Source organism: Acanthaster planci, linkage group LG17 (genome assembly GCF_054643075.1).
Source record: "Acanthaster planci isolate LZ-2023a linkage group LG17, COTS_SCS, whole genome shotgun sequence".
In the NCBI taxonomy this organism is placed as follows: domain Eukaryota; kingdom Metazoa; phylum Echinodermata; class Asteroidea; order Valvatida; family Acanthasteridae; genus Acanthaster; species Acanthaster planci.
Window position 1 is genome coordinate 12,237,884 of NC_141793.1, and position 15,812 is coordinate 12,253,695.

General features: G+C 36.8%; 1 long non-coding RNA gene across 1 annotated transcript; it reads right to left on the minus strand.

Moving 5' to 3' along the window:
* Nucleotides 1–3,089: 3,089 nt before the first annotated feature.
* Nucleotides 3,090–7,889, minus strand: LOC147796361 (uncharacterized). The gene is made up of 2 exons (XR_015428228.1): nucleotides 7,620–7,889; nucleotides 3,090–4,985 (listed from the first exon to the last, which is right to left on the minus strand). It is a non-coding gene; the product is annotated as an uncharacterized LOC147796361 (long non-coding RNA).
* Between the last annotated feature and the right edge of the window lie 7,923 nt (nucleotides 7,890–15,812).

Consider the following 15,812-nt stretch of genomic DNA (forward strand, 5'->3'; position numbering starts at 1 on the left):
CAAAACTACAAATGCCTTGCATTTTTATTAAAATTTCATCAAAACTGGACTTTTCATCAAAACTGGACTTTTCCTAAAAAGAAAAAGAATCAGAAATGTATTCCAAGATGAATTTCAGCTTTTCTGACACTTCTAGATAATTTTGATACAATTTAGACCATTTTCCAAATTTCACCAAAAACTGAAAAAAACTACAAGGGGTTAGCCTTGCATTTTTATTAAAATTTCATCAAAACTGGACTTTTTCTCAAGAGGCTCAGAAATGTATTTCAAGATGAATTTCAGCTTTTCTGACACTTCTAGGTAATTTTGATACAATTTAGACCATTTTCAAAATTTCACCAAAAATTCAAAAAACTACAAGGGGTTAGCCTTGCATTTTTAATGAAATTTCATCAAAACTGGACCTTTTCTCAAGAGGCTCAGAAATGTATTCCAAGATGAATTTCAGCTTTTCTGACACTTCTAGGTAATTTTGATACAATTTAGACCATTTTCCAAATTTCACCAAAAATTGAAAAAACTACAAGGGGTTAGCCTTGCATTTTTATTAAAATTTCATCAAAACTGGAATTTTTCTCAAGAGGCTCAGAAATGTATTCCAAGATGAATTTCAGCTTTTCTGACACTTCTAGATAATTTTGATACAATTTAGACCATTTTCCAAATTTCACCAAAAATTGAAAAAACTACAAGGGGTTAGCCTTGCATTTTTTTATTAAAATTTCATCAAAACTGGACTTTTTCTCAAGAGGCTCAGAAATGTATTCCAAGATGAATTTCAGCTTTTCTGACACTTCTAGGGTAATTTTGATACAATTTAGACCATTTTCCAAATTTCACCAAAAATTCAAAAAACTACAAGGGGTTAGCCTTGCATTTTTATTGAAATTTCATCAAAACTGGGACTTTCCCTAAAAAGCGTCAGAAATGTACTCCAAGATGAATTTTAGCTTTTCTGACACTTCTAGATAATTTTTGATACAATTTAGACCATTTTCCAAAAATTCACCAAAAAATTGAAAAAACTACAAGGGGTTAGCCTTGCATTTTTATTAAAATTTCATCAAAACTGGACTTTTTCTCAAGAGGCTCAGAAATGTATTCCAAGATGAATTTCAGCTTTTCTGACACTTCTAGATAATTTTGATACAATTTAGACCATTTTCCAAATTTCACCAAAAATTCAAAAAACTACAAGGGGTTAGCCTTGCATTTTTATTAAAATTTCATCAAAACTGGACTTTTTCTCAAGAGGCTCAGAAATGTATTCCAAGATGAATTTCAGCTTTTCTGACACTTCTAGATAATTTTGATACAATTGAGACCATTTTCCAAATTTCACCAAAAATTGAAAAAACTACAAGGGGTTAGCCTTGCATTTTTATTAAAATTTCATCAAAACTGGACTTTTCCTAAAAAGAATCAGAAATGTATTCCAAGATGAATTTCAGCTTTTCTGACACTTCTAGATAATTTTGATACAATTTAGACCATTTCCCAAATTTCACCAAAAATTGAAAAAACTACAAGGGGTTAGCCTTGCATTTTTATTAAAATTTCATCAAAACTGGACTTTTTCTCAAGAGGCTCAGAAATGTATTCCAAGATGAATTTCAGCTTTTCTGACACTTCTAGATAATTTTGATACAATTTAGACCATTTTCCAAATTTCACCAAAAATTGAAAAAAACTACAAGGGGTTAGCCTTGCATTTTTATTGAAATTTCATCAAAACTGGACTTTTTCTCAAGAGGCTCAGAAATGTATTCCAAGATGAATTTCAGCTTTTCTGACACTTCTAGATAATTTTGATACAATTTAGACCATTTTCCAAATTTCACCAAAAATTGAAAAAACTACAAGGGGTTAGCCTTGCATTTTTATTAAAATTTCATCAAAACTGGACTTTTTCTCAAGAGGCTCAGAAATGTATTCTAAGATGAATTTCAGCTTTTCTGACACTTCTAGGTAATTTTGATACAATTTAGACCATTTTCCAAATTTCACCAAAAATTCAAAAAACTACAAGGGGTTAGCCTTGCATTTTTATTGAAATTTCATCAAAACTGGAATTTTTCTCAAGAGGCTCAGAAATGTATTCCAAGATGAAATTCAGCTTTTCTGACACTTCTAGATAATTTTGATACAATTTAGACCATTTTCCAAATTTCACCAAAAATTCAAAAAACTACAAGGGGTTAGCCTTGCATTTTTATTAAAATTTCATCAAAACTGGACTTTTTCTCAAGAGGCTCAGAAATGTATTCCAAGATGAATTTCAGCTTTTCTGACACTTCTAGATAATTTTGATACAATTGAGACCATTTTCCAAATTTCACCAAAAATTGAAAAAACTACAAGGGGTTAGCCTTGCATTTTTATTAAAATTTCATCAAAACTGGACTTTTCCTAAAAAGAATCAGAAATGTATTCCAAGATGAATTTCAGCTTTTCTGACACTTCTAGATAATTTTGATACAATTTAGACCATTTCCCAAATTTCACCAAAAATTGAAAAAACTACAAGGGGTTAGCCTTGCATTTTTATTAAAATTTCATCAAAACTGGACTTTTTCTCAAGAGGCTCAGAAATGTATTCCAAGATGAATTTTAGCTTTTCTGACACTTCTAGATAATTTTGATACAATTTAGACCATTTTCCAAATTTCACCAAAAATTGAAAAAACTACAAGGGGTTAGCCTTGCATTTTTATTAAAATTTCATCAAAACTGGACTTTTCCTAAAAAGAATCAGAAATGTATTCCAAGATGAATTTCAGCTTTTCTGACACTTGAGTTTTCAAATTTTCACCCAAAATTATAAAAACAAGGGGTTAGCATGGAATTTTTTCGTGAAAACAGACTTTTCTTAAAGGTCCAGAAATTTATTCCAAGATGGAATTGAGCCCTTTTTAAAATTTTCACTTCGTAGCAATAGGGGTAAGCTTTATGTGAGGATGACTTTGAGGGTAGACTGCTCACTCCAGGGCACTGAGAAGAGGGCATGCAGGTTTGGGGGAGTTGGAGAACAAAATGTGGTGGGTTTGTGACACTGCTGACAGGGAAACTGTTCTGAAAACCAGCACTCTGCTTCTGCTGCTTTATTTTCTGGGGTCCAGGACCCACACCAGTAAAAATGGAACAGGCACCGACCACGTGGTCCGAGAAAGATACATATAACACATAAATGTCCAGCTAACAATTCAACTCGGTAAGCTGGGATTTCTGACAGCAAAACTGAAAAAAATAATGAAAAACCTCAGATAATGTGCCCTAGTTAAAATTTCATACAATCATGCACTGCATGTAAAAAATTAAAATAAGTTGGAGTTCTTTTCTTGTGTGACCCCCGGTGGGTGTTTTGATTAACTTTACACAGACAGCACTGCAGTAGTAAAATGTACATATGCACAGTTGTAAACAGATAATTGGCAAAAATCAAAACAAACATATGGAAAAATCTTAAAATGGATAATTACAAACAACAAAATTGCATCCTTAGTTTCCTCACTCCCTACACTTGCATTTTAGTTAAATTTCGTCCAAACTGGGCTTTTTCTATAAGGCTCGGAAATTTATTCGAATTCGAAATTTCAGCTTTTCTATCACTTCTAGAAAATTTTGATGCCATTTAGACCATTTTCAAATGTTCACTGAAAACTGAAAGAACAAGGGGTTATAGTCTTCTAAAATGCCTCTCTAAAAGAGCTCAGAAATACATATATTTGAAATAAATTTCGTGTTTTCTGAAGCTTCTTTATGATTTGATGCAGTTATTACCATTTTCAAACTTTCAACAAACATTCAAAAAACTTCCAGGTATTTTTATAAACCTTTCAATTTAAAATTTCAAAAAAAGTTGACTTCTTCTAAAAGAGCTCAGATATGTCCTTCAAGATAAAATTCTGGTTTACTGACACTTTAGTTCTAGATAATTTTGACACAATTGTCGCAAAATATTTGAAACAAACTTAAAAGGTGTTAAGGCTTGCTGTTTAACTGAAATATCAACAAAAATGGACTTTTTCTAAAACATTTTGAATTATTTAAATGCAAACAAACAGCTGGTACTGATGTCAATGAGAAACTGGAGCTTCAAAACGACATCTGTTCAGGTTTTCAAATAAAACAAAACTTTACACTGATACATCATATTGTGTTTAAATATGCAAGTCTGCAGTTGCATTAAATAAAATGACTTTAAGGCAGAAGCCTCTCATCAAAGGCAGAAAGAATAACAGCTTTGACATCCTCAAAGGCACGTCTTTTAGGAAATGAGAAATTTCCCAAGAGACAAAATGTGTCAAGTTCTTCATTTACGAGTAGAAATCACACTTTGCATCTAGAACTGCCATCTCCAAGGTCAAATGCTGGCATTCAAACACCAGTTTGTAAGAAAAGGGGGACTGTTGACGCATAATGCAGATGCTTCCCTCCAAACAAATTCTGCGTCCAACATAAACATACAACCATGATGCACTGCAAACAGAAGTGTTATCCAACATCTTATTCATTTGCCCCAGTTTTTTATACATTGTATCTGTTTTGAGGAGGGGGCAACATGTCTCTTTCCCTCTTGCAACTGCTTCTGTTATTTAATGTCCTTTTTCAAAGCCACTGTATCTGTCCTTCCTGACAGAGTACTCCTCAGAGCGTCTTTCATTGTGACCCCTGTCCTCTGTCATCACTTCTGTCATCCCTTCGTCTTTCTCAATTTTGATTCGCGGTGTGTCCCTGTCTTTGGAGTCACGATCTTCCCAAAAGCTCTTGTGGCAGTGACGGACGTGTTTCGACAAATGACGATCCATATCGCGATTCTGTCTAGCGGGTTTGAATCCAGTGCATCTGTCATCGTCAGAACTATCGTATCACTGCTGCCTATGACCGTTTTGGCTTCTCCCAGGATCTCGAGATGTCCTCTCTTTCTTGTGACCATGTCCTCTGTGTCTATCACTGGGATGCAGCTTGCGGTCATCGCATACCTTGCCAAAAATTGAAAAAACTACAAGGGGTTAGCCTTGCATTTTTATTGAAATTTCATCAAAACTGGACTTTTTCTCAGGAGGCTCAGAAATGTATTCCAAGATGAATTTCAGCTTTCCCGACACTTCTAGATAATTTTGATACAATTGAGACCATTTTTCAAATTTCACCAAAAATTCAAAAAACTACAAGGGGTTAGCCTTGCATTTTTATTGAAATTTCATCAAAACTGGACTTTTTCTCAGGAGGCTCAGAAATGTATTCCAAGATGAATTTCAGCTTTTCTGACACTTCTAGATAATTTTGATACAATTTAGACCATTTTCCAAATTTCACCAAAAATTGAAAAAACTACAAGGGGTTAGCCTTGCATTTTTATTAAAATTTCATCAAAACTGGACTTTTTCTCAAGAGGCTCAGAAATGTATTCCAAGATGAATTTCAGCTTTTCTGACACTTCTAGATAATTTTGATACAATTGAGACCATTTTCCAAATTTCACCAAAATTGAAAAAACTACAAGGGGTTAGCCTTGCATTTTTATTAAAATTTCATCAAAACTGGACTTTTTTCTCAAGAGGCTCAGAAATGTATTCCAAGATGAATTTCAGCTTTTCTGACACTTCTAGATAATTTTGATACAATTTAGACCATTTTTCAAATTTCACCAAAATTGAAAAAACTACAAGGGGTTAGCCTTGCATTTTTATTAAAATTTCATCAAAACTGGACTTTTTCTCAAGAGGCTCAGAAATGTATTCCAAGATGAATTTCAGCTTTTCTGACACTTCTAGATAATTTTGATACAATTTAGACCATTTTCCAAATTTCACCAAAATTGAAAAAACTACAAGGGGTTAGCCTTGCATTTTTATTAAAATTTCATCAAAACTGGACTTTTTCTCAAGAGGCTCAGAAATGTATTCCAAGATGAATTTCAGCTTTTCTGACACTTCTAGATAATTTTGATACAATTTAGACCATTTTTCAAATTTCACCAAAATTGAAAAAACTACAAGGGGTTAGCCTTGCATTTTTATTAAAATTTCATCAAAACTGGACTTTTTCTCAAGAGGCTCAGAAATGTATTCCAAGATGAATTTCAGCTTTTCTGACACTTCTAGATAATTTTGATATAATTTAGACCATTTTCCAAATTTCACCAAAATTGAAAAAACTACAAGGGGTTAGCCTTGCATTTTTATTAAAATTTCATCAAAACTGGACTTTTTCTCAAGAGGCTCAGAAATGTATTCCAAGATGAATTTCAGCTTTTCTGACACTTCTAGATAATTTTGATACAATTTAGACCATTTTCCAAATTTCACCAAAATTGAAAAAACTACAAGGGGTTAGCCTTGCATTTTTATTAAAATTTCATCAAAACTGGACTTTTTCTCAAGAGGCTCAGAAATGTATTCCAAGATGAATTTCAGCTTTTCTGACACTTCTAGATGATAATTTTGATACAATTTAGACCATTTTTCAAATTTCACCAAAAATTGAAAAAACTACAAGGGGTTAGCCTTGCATTTTTATTAAAATTTCATCAAAACTGGACTTTTTCTCAAGAGGCTCAGAAATGTATTCCAAGATGAATTTCAGCTTTTCTGACACTTCTAGATAATTTTGATACAATTGAGACCATTTTTCATATTTCACCAAAAACTGAAAAAACTACAAGGGGTTAGCCTTGCATTTTTATTAAAATTTCATCAAAACTGGACTTTTTCTCAAGAGGCTCAGAAATGTATGGAAGCATCAAAATCGAACGCAGTGTCATTTGTCTTCGGTGCTCAACTATAACAAGCTTAAAAGGGCTTTTTTTCTGTTCATGCCAAGATGTGAATTCTGAATGTAGACTGCGCCATTTGGAGGAAACAGAGAAAATGAAGGGAGCCGTCGCCGTGTTCAAAGTGGATAAACCTTTACGCATGCCAAATAATGCATGTAGCCCACATTCGATTTGGATGCTTCCATGTTTATTTGAACAGATAAAATCAGAGACAACATGTTTTCCTCTGAGGTTGCTCTTAAAGTATCAGGATATGTAGGCAAATTCGAGTCTGCAATCAATAAAATGAGGAGAGCAGGTGGGAGAATTATTGAGGTTTGATAAGGAGGCATGAAGCCACCACGCATCGGTCACTGCTGTGATCTAGTCGCAGTTACCAGTACACAGGCAAAAGATTTGACCATCACGTCCCTAGCGTATCACACAAGAATTCTTCATTCCCTGTCAAAATGAAGAAACTATTAAAGTGAAAAGCATGTCAATTTTAGCACATTCTCGCTTCAACTAGACTATGGTTCCACGTAAAATATTTGAAGATGTAGGCCCAATATTTTGAGCATCAATGATAATTCTCCAGGTCTCTTTCTCTTGACCGAAGTTTTTGGAACTTTCGTATGAGTTTGAACTTTTTTCGTTGTCAGCCTTGTGCAACAAGGCAAACAGCGAGTGGTGTTGAAGTGTGATGAAGTTTCACTTTTCAGGAGGGGTACGAGGTCAAAAAGACTACTCCTTGTATGCTCTTGAAAAAAGAAAAAAAAAAACAATCGCCAAAAGATAAATGTAAGAATAAACAAAGTTGTCTCTGAAAGTACATGGTTGAGTGCAGTTGCATTCTCACCTTTGAAGCTGCAAGTAAGGTGATTATCCTGGTAAGGTTAGTGAAAACAGGGCCACCACGTGAAGGTCCCAGGATACCAGCCCCGCACGCTTTCGGCAATTAGCGGGCCCATCGCTGGACAGACTGGTACTACCCTGTGGCCGCAGGGGCACCATCTGCCACTGTCCGGTCCGCCCTCCCGAAGGAGAGTGCCCTTGCCTACTCACGCGCGCCCCCTCACCCCCGGGTAGGTGAGAGGACGTACCAGCGTCTTGCTAACCCCAATGATAACAGGGCCACGCCCCTATGGAAAAGGTCCGCGGCCCTCAACGCGAGGGACACAACTACCTGCATCTTTTTTGGCTAGCAGAAACGTTGGTAGGGCTAGACTCACGAATTGCCTAGCCCCTTCCGCACAACTCGCATTGAAACCCCCCAGGACTCCAACTGGAGCGAGTTCCAATTTCATATCGATCTCCGCACCCACCTAAGCCCTAACGACATCGGGATATAGGAGATCCCATAGTCCATGCACTTCTCAGAGGATATAACAGATCCAACTGAGCTAAAGGAAAAAAATCCTATAGTGAAACGGAAAGTTTCACTACTATCAAAAAAGTCCCTGAAGGAAGTTACCTAAGCCCTACAGATGACCGCTGGTGGAGCCTTGCAGCAGGGACGGACCCAGGGGCACGTTCCCTAACATTACTCTAGACAATTTTTATGAGTGGACCATTAATTTTCATTTTATCTTCATAGACCCCAATAAAATATTTAATGCTGTTGCCATGACTACCATCGTATATATATTCTCTCAAAGAGAAAACTGTGGCATATGAAGCTTCAGATAATTTTAATAGGCAAGCTCCCCAAGGAGCTGAGTTATGGTTGCCCCCCTTTCATTGCCACCCAAGATCCGCCCCTGGATGGACATAGGGATATAGCAAATCCCATAGTCCTGCTGGTCTTTCGTTGGGGATATAGGGATATAGAAGATCCCATTACCCGTCTTGAGGACATCGGGATATAGCTGATCCCATAGTCCTTATATAGAGTTGGACTTGCAGGAACTATGCTCAATTTGAGCCGATGACCTGTGAGAGACCACCACCCCGCACAATCACAACACATAACCCACCACCGCACAATCACAGCATGCAGCTGAACCATTCTGGGAAAACACTGAACTGACTTAAAATTGATTCATAAACAAGGAACCTTGGCCAACATCAGAAAAATCTATTTCTATTCCGACAGACTTTTCAAATCAATTTTCCTAAACCTTTTTCTCTTTTTTTCCCTCTTTAGCAAAGGTGTCAAGCTAGCGACCAAATACTCAAAAAAGTGATTTCAAGAAACTTCCCCTGGATGGTTCAGAAGCAGACTTGAACAAAAGTGTTTCAAGTTTGCTTGGATATAAAAAATGAAGGGTTACTTCACCAGGCCTGGTTGCCATGATCCGGGGTTCTTGTGCATGTTCACGCCTGTAAGAAATGGTTACCTCACCTTTTGAACATGCAATTCGTGAATTCCCCGGCCTTTACTTGGGATGACCCATCTCCTGTTGTACCATTTTCAGCAACAATCCCCTTCTCCAAATCGGATAAATCCTGCAATCCGGGGGTCTTGTGCATGTTCACACCTGAAAGAAATGGTTACCTCACCTTAGTGAACATGCAATCTTGTCCCCCGGCCTCTACTTGGACAGTCACACCTTCTGAGGAGATGCTGAAACAAAATGAAGCAAAATTAATCAAACAATGAGAAATTTGAAGGGTAAAAAAAACAATTGGTGTGATAGTTGAATTGGTTTGAAAAAAAAAAAAAGAACAAATTTTTGGTGATAACTTACTTTAACCAAACTTTCCTCTGCTTCATCTCCACTGTTCAGCTCACGTACTCGTCAAAGTAGAGTGTTCCTATGGAAAGGAAATGAATTCCTTTTACTTTATCAGACAGTAATCAGAAAGTAAGAAATTGACTCACTTGGGAAATTAAGCATTTTAAAAACAGAGATTTGGTGATAGCTTACCTTGTACCAAACGTTCCTCTTCTTCGTGACTACTGTTCAGCCCCCTCGTCAAAGTAGAGAGTGGTTCCTATGGAAATGAAAAGAATTCCTTTTATTTTGTCAGCCACTACTGAGAAAGAAACATACTTCCACTTGAGAAATCAAGGACGTACTTGTAAAACAGGGCTTTTGGTGGTTACCTTACCTTATGAACATGCAACTTGTCAATTCCCTGGCCTCAATTTGGACAATCACACCTTCCGCGCAGATTCTGAAACAAAATCAAGCCACATTAAACAAGCAATGAGAAATTTGAAGGGTTAAAAGACAACTGGTGTAATGGTTGAATTGGTTGAATTGGTTTTTTTTTTAAATGTTTTGGTGATAGCTTACCTTGTGCCAAACTTTCATTTCTTCCTCTCCTCTGTTCAGCTCACTCATCAAATTTGAGAGTGGTTCCTATGGAAATGAAAAGGAGTCATTTTATTTTATCAGACAATTATTAGAAAGTAAGACACTTACTAACTTTGGAAATCAGGAAGTTTTTGTAAAACAAGCTTTTTGGTGATAACTTACCTTGTAACAAACAACTACTTTCTTCATCTCCACTGTCCAGCTCACTCGTCATAGTACATGTGGTTCCTGTGGAAATGAAAAGAATTCCTTTGAATTTATCAGACATTAGTCAGAAAGAAAGAAATTTACTCCCTTGAGAAATTAAGGACTAAATACCCTTAAGACAGGATTTCTGGTGGTTACCTTACCTTATGAGCATGCAAGTCCTGAATTCTCCGACCTCTGCTTGGGATGACCCGTCTCGTGTTGTACCATTTTCAGCAACAATGCCCTCGTCCAAGTAAGATGAATCCTGCAATTCAGGGGTCTCTTGTGCATGTTCACGCCTGTAAGAAATGGTTACCTCACCTTAGTGAACATGCAATCTTGTCCCCCGGCCTCTGCTTGGACAGTCACCTTCTGGGCAGACACTGAAACAAAATCAAGCAAAATTAATCAAACAATGAGAAATTTGAAGGGTGAAAAGACACTATACTGTGCATTGGTTGAATTGGTTTGAAACAAAGTTTTAGTGAAAACTTACCTTGTCCCAAACTTTCATTTTTTCATATACTGTTCAGCTGACTCGTCGAAGTAGAGTGTGGTTCCTATGGAAATGAAAAGAAGTTCTATTTTATCAGACAGTAATTAGAAAGTAAGACACGTTATGACTAAGTTTGAAATCAAAGAATTATTTGTAAACCTAGTGTTTGTGATAACTTACCTTTATCAAGTTTTCCTTTTCTCTGTCTCCACTGTTTTAGCTCACTCACAGCAGAGGGTGATTCCTATAAAAATGAAAAAGGAATCCTTTTACTTTATCAGACATTAACTGGAGAGCAAGAAATTTATCCAGTTGAGAAATCAAGGAAGTTCTTGTAAAACAAGATTTCTGGTGGTTACCTTGTGAGCATCCAAAGAAAGTTGTGAATTCTCCGGGCTTTGCTTGGGATGACCCGTCTCCGGTTGTACCATTTTCAGCAACAATCCGCTCGGCTAAATCGGATGAATCCTGCCATTCGGGGGTCTTTGTGCATGTTCACAGCTGCAAGAAAATGGTTACCTCACCTTAGTGAACATGCAATCTTGTCCCCCGGCCTCTACTTGGATGGTCACACCTTCTGAGCAGACACTGAAACCAAATCAAGCAAAATTAATCAAACAATGAGGAGGGTATTTTGAAGAGTAAAAGGACAACTGGTGTGATGGTTGAATTGGTTTGAAAAAACTTTTTTGGTGATAGCTTACCGTGTACCAAACTTTCATTTCTTCATTTCCACTGTTTCAATTCAATCGTCATAGTAGACTTTGGTTCCTGTAGAAATGAAAAGAAATCCTTTAATTCATTAGACATACATGAGAAAGAAACTTACCCACTTGGGAAATCAGAAATGTACTTGAAAAACAAGGTTTTGGGTAATAACTCACCTTAACCAAACTTTCCTCTTCCTCGTCTCCAGTGTTTCAGATCACTCGTCACAGAAGAGTGTGGCTTCTATAGAAAAAACAATTTTTTTTACGTTGACATTAATTAAAAAGTGAGAAACTTACCCAATTCGGAAATCAAGGAAAATATTTGTAAAACACCCTCTAACGGTACGATGAGGGTGTTTGATACAAGCATAGGGCACATTGTGAGTGCTTACAGCACAATGTTGACAAGGACCGAAACAGCTAAATATCTAGGTAGAGAATTTTTAGAAATCTTGTTTTCAATTGTTGTCAGGTACTCACAACATCTTTGGAGGAAAACAGCACTAGAAATTCAACCTAAAGGAACCAGGAAATAGAAATAGTTTTAGAATTTTTACTAAAAACCCTTGAAATTGCATCTTTGGGTTTCAATGAACCTTATTTTAAATTGTGCTTTTTGCAATTTTAACCAATACTTTGATGCTTTTTTGGTTTTTATGCAGATGCTATTTGCACATTCATGAACAGAACTATGTCATCCAAGGCACTTAATTTCAATGTTGCACTGATTTGTGCACAGAAAATTTCTAGATTTTTTAACCACTGCTATGGCAGATTTTATTTTCTTTGGCAATTTATTGCTGTGTAAATATATGGCAATAATCCAGCAAAAATCCTCTTCACAGAAGTATTCCCAGATAGCAAATTTAGGATTCACAATTTGAACATGAAAACATGCAACCTGAACCATGTCTTCTTGGATTTACATCAAAGCAAAAGCAAAAGCGCCCTCACTTGTACAGAAATGCTCGGTCAATTTTTCATGTTTGAAAAAGTGCATTGTTCAGTACACGTAACTCCAAAAAAATGTCAAACAGTTTTCGTACATGGAAGAAAATTACAGAGATACACAAAAAGTGATTCTAAGGAAAATTCATTTCCTGGTTCCTTTAACCCTAACCCAACATAATACTACAAATTATTACTTGTAGTAAAATGTAGTACTGAGCGCTGTCACTTGTAAGAGGACATGACTTTATTGTTCTGTGAAGCCATAAGATACAATAGATAAGACAATGTACCATACAGTGCTGTGGCACTATGAATGCATGTCTTTATTGTTCTCCTTACAAGTAACAATGGAAGTAACCTAGCCAGAAGTAGTAATTTGTAGCGCAAGGTCCTTCAGGCTCAGGCTACTACTTAGTATTTTGTAGTACTGTGTGGTGTAAGCCAAACAATATGCTTGGCAGTTAGGGTTAATATGGCTGTTCTTTCTTTGGTACACACACTCTGTGTGAATAGAAACTAGGTTGCTAAAAATCTGATAAAACCATGTCGTTTTATTCGTTCATCAAATATGATGCAAATATTGCCCACTTCACTTTGCGAAACACTTGATGATCACCTCAGGATAATTTGACTACACCACGAGATAAATCAGTCAGTGTTTGGTTTACAACACCTCCATCACAGATTCTGATCGTTTGAAGTGGTGACTAATTATTTTGATATATTAAAAGTATGTCTATTTACAAGAAATTAATTGAAAAATCACCAGCACTTATCCAAACTTCCTCTATGATGAAATGGGTTAAGTTACATGTAGCTCTGAAGAGTGTGCAAAATATGCCACACGCTCTAGTATTCATATGCACACAATACCCATGGTCATGGTCTGTGGTCATGGTCTAGTTCTTTGTTAGCATTTCGATCAGGTATGGTTCTTTTGGGCTGTGACAGCTACACAGCTATGGCAAATGCCCTATGTGACTTGCTCTAGGCCGCTCCAAACACAGAATCTGTGGGTGAAGTGCTATCAAATGAATGTTATTTGTTAAACTGGTAAGGCTCACCTGTATGGATATTTCTTGAGGTTCGGAGTGAGAGTAGCTTCTGCAGGACCGATTCCAGACAGCCAGTCATTTTCTTTCCCATACATCAAGGTCTCTTCCTCACAACTGTCCTTTCATTTTCTCCAGTCTCCTTTCCAAGACTGCAGCTTGTGTCATGTCCATGAATTCCTCCTTTTTTGAAATTCTCAAAGTCAGAGTCAAGATTGAGAGTCCGATGCTGCAGAGGTTAATTTTGATTTCCGGTGTTTGTTGAAGACTATGCCTTTATTCTAATATCCAGGGACTCCTGCACAGTTCTCATTGGGGGCCAAAGTTGGATTTTAAAGAAACTTGATCATGTAAATTGCCAGTTGGGAGGCATTTGCAGTGATTTTTTAATAACTTATTGCATTTTTAAAATTTCAAACGAGTTCAGGAAATGCCACGTTGATTTTTTAATACAAAAGAGAACATCATGCGCAATAAAGCACATGAGCAGAAAGTATTTTTTTCAGTCTTTTTCAGCATTTTGACAGATCACATTCCTCAGTTCAATCAGGAAATTAGTAATTGGTAATAAGTAATGGGTTATGGTTTATGGCTGTACATTATATTTGTTTTAATTGCTGGGGGTTATATAGAAATGAAGGTTTGGGGTGGGACCACGCAGGATGTGGTTATGTATGGTTCTGAAAAGAACCTGGTCAAGGGTTAGTTGAGGTTGGTATGGTTAATGGTTAGTGGTTAAGGAGCTCGTTATTTATTATTGATGCTTGGCGGTTAGTTGAGGTTTGCATGCATTGTTTGAATGGCTATGAGGAAATGATCTGGAAATGCTGTTTATTCGCTTGGTATATAGAGATGCTAGACTGATGCACAGTGACTCAATAAAATAAGAATGCAAAATTAGCTTGTGTTTCAGAAGTAGTGCATCTTTTGGGTTCGATTTGCTCCACACAGCAGGCTAACCCTGGATAACTCAAAGGGGAGGCAAGTCCATTGATACTCAATCTCATATCACTCTAGGTCAATTGTTTCACTTCCAGTTCAGTATGCATGCATCTTCACTGCTCCTTTCTTCCCGAGTGCTGTATATGCGCAGGCATAAATTTTGTTCCAGCCTTCCTTGCTGATTCAAATCAAGGCGCACAGAGATCATCTGTAAAAAAACAAAACCACAACATAATACCTTGGGAAGAGTTCAGGGATGCCAGTAATTACTCCCTACAGTGACCTATTAGCCATCAGAAAGCAAAAAACATATCCAGAAAAGTTCAATTTAGGAGGGAAAAACCCAGGTCGTTTACTTAGAAAATACTTAGAATTTTTCTGACCAATCCCGTAGGGTTTGTGCACAGGGTGTCAAGTGGCTTCCACACAAGGAACTCTTTCCAAAACTTTTTATCACTTTTATCCAAGCCTGGGCAGATCTATTTAAAAGACTCTGGGACAGGATTTTGACACTCCATCCCATTTTTATCTTACATTTCACAGCTTCATAGCTTTCCAGACCTTGAGAAGCTCAGCAAAACTTGGGGCAATCCTTCTGTTTTGGACTCTACATGTGTTCAACTGCCAAAAAGTTAAAATTTCAAATTTTTTTCCAAAGTCCTCCAAGAGGTGGCTCTTCAACCCTTTGTATACAAAGAAGACTTACTGAGGAAGAAAAGTTGAGAAGTGGATATCTGAACTTGGAGCGGTACGGACTGTGCTTTTCCTTTTTCATCTGTATTGGCACAACTGATGACAGTAGGCCTGATATATAAATTTCACTGTATGACAAGATATGTATACTTCGTCAATATTATGGACGACAAATATGATTTTTCTGGAAAGAGTTCCATGTAGGATGCTACCTGACACCCTGTGCACGAACCCTATGAGACTGGTCTGAAAAGTTGTGTTTTTTATGCAAACGACTTGTGTTTTTTTCCCTCCCTAAAATGAACTTTTCTGGACATGTTTTTACTTTCGGACGATTAAAAGGTCACTGTAGGGAATCATTACTGGCATCTGTATAAGAAAATCTTGTCAAAATTTACATAAACTTCCCAAATTACCTTTGCTTCCTTAGGAAGTCTGGCATTCATTCCCATTAGCACCCTGTTCCTACAATAAGAATACAAATTCCACATTTTCGAAATAAGCTGGCGGTGATGTCCTCTTTCATATCAGGAAGAAAAGAGGGAAGGGCTTTGGTTTTTAAGGGAAATTATGGGGAAAAACAGCAGCGTAAAATGACGCGACGAAGAGCTGCGAATGAAGACAAATTCGCGCATGTAGTCTGGTTCTTTAACCTGGAACCATAGCAATTTCTTTTATGAAATTCAGTATAGCCACAAAAGCTGGGTCAGGTAACCAGACATGAAACAAAGTGGCATGTTGTCTTTCGCCGAACTC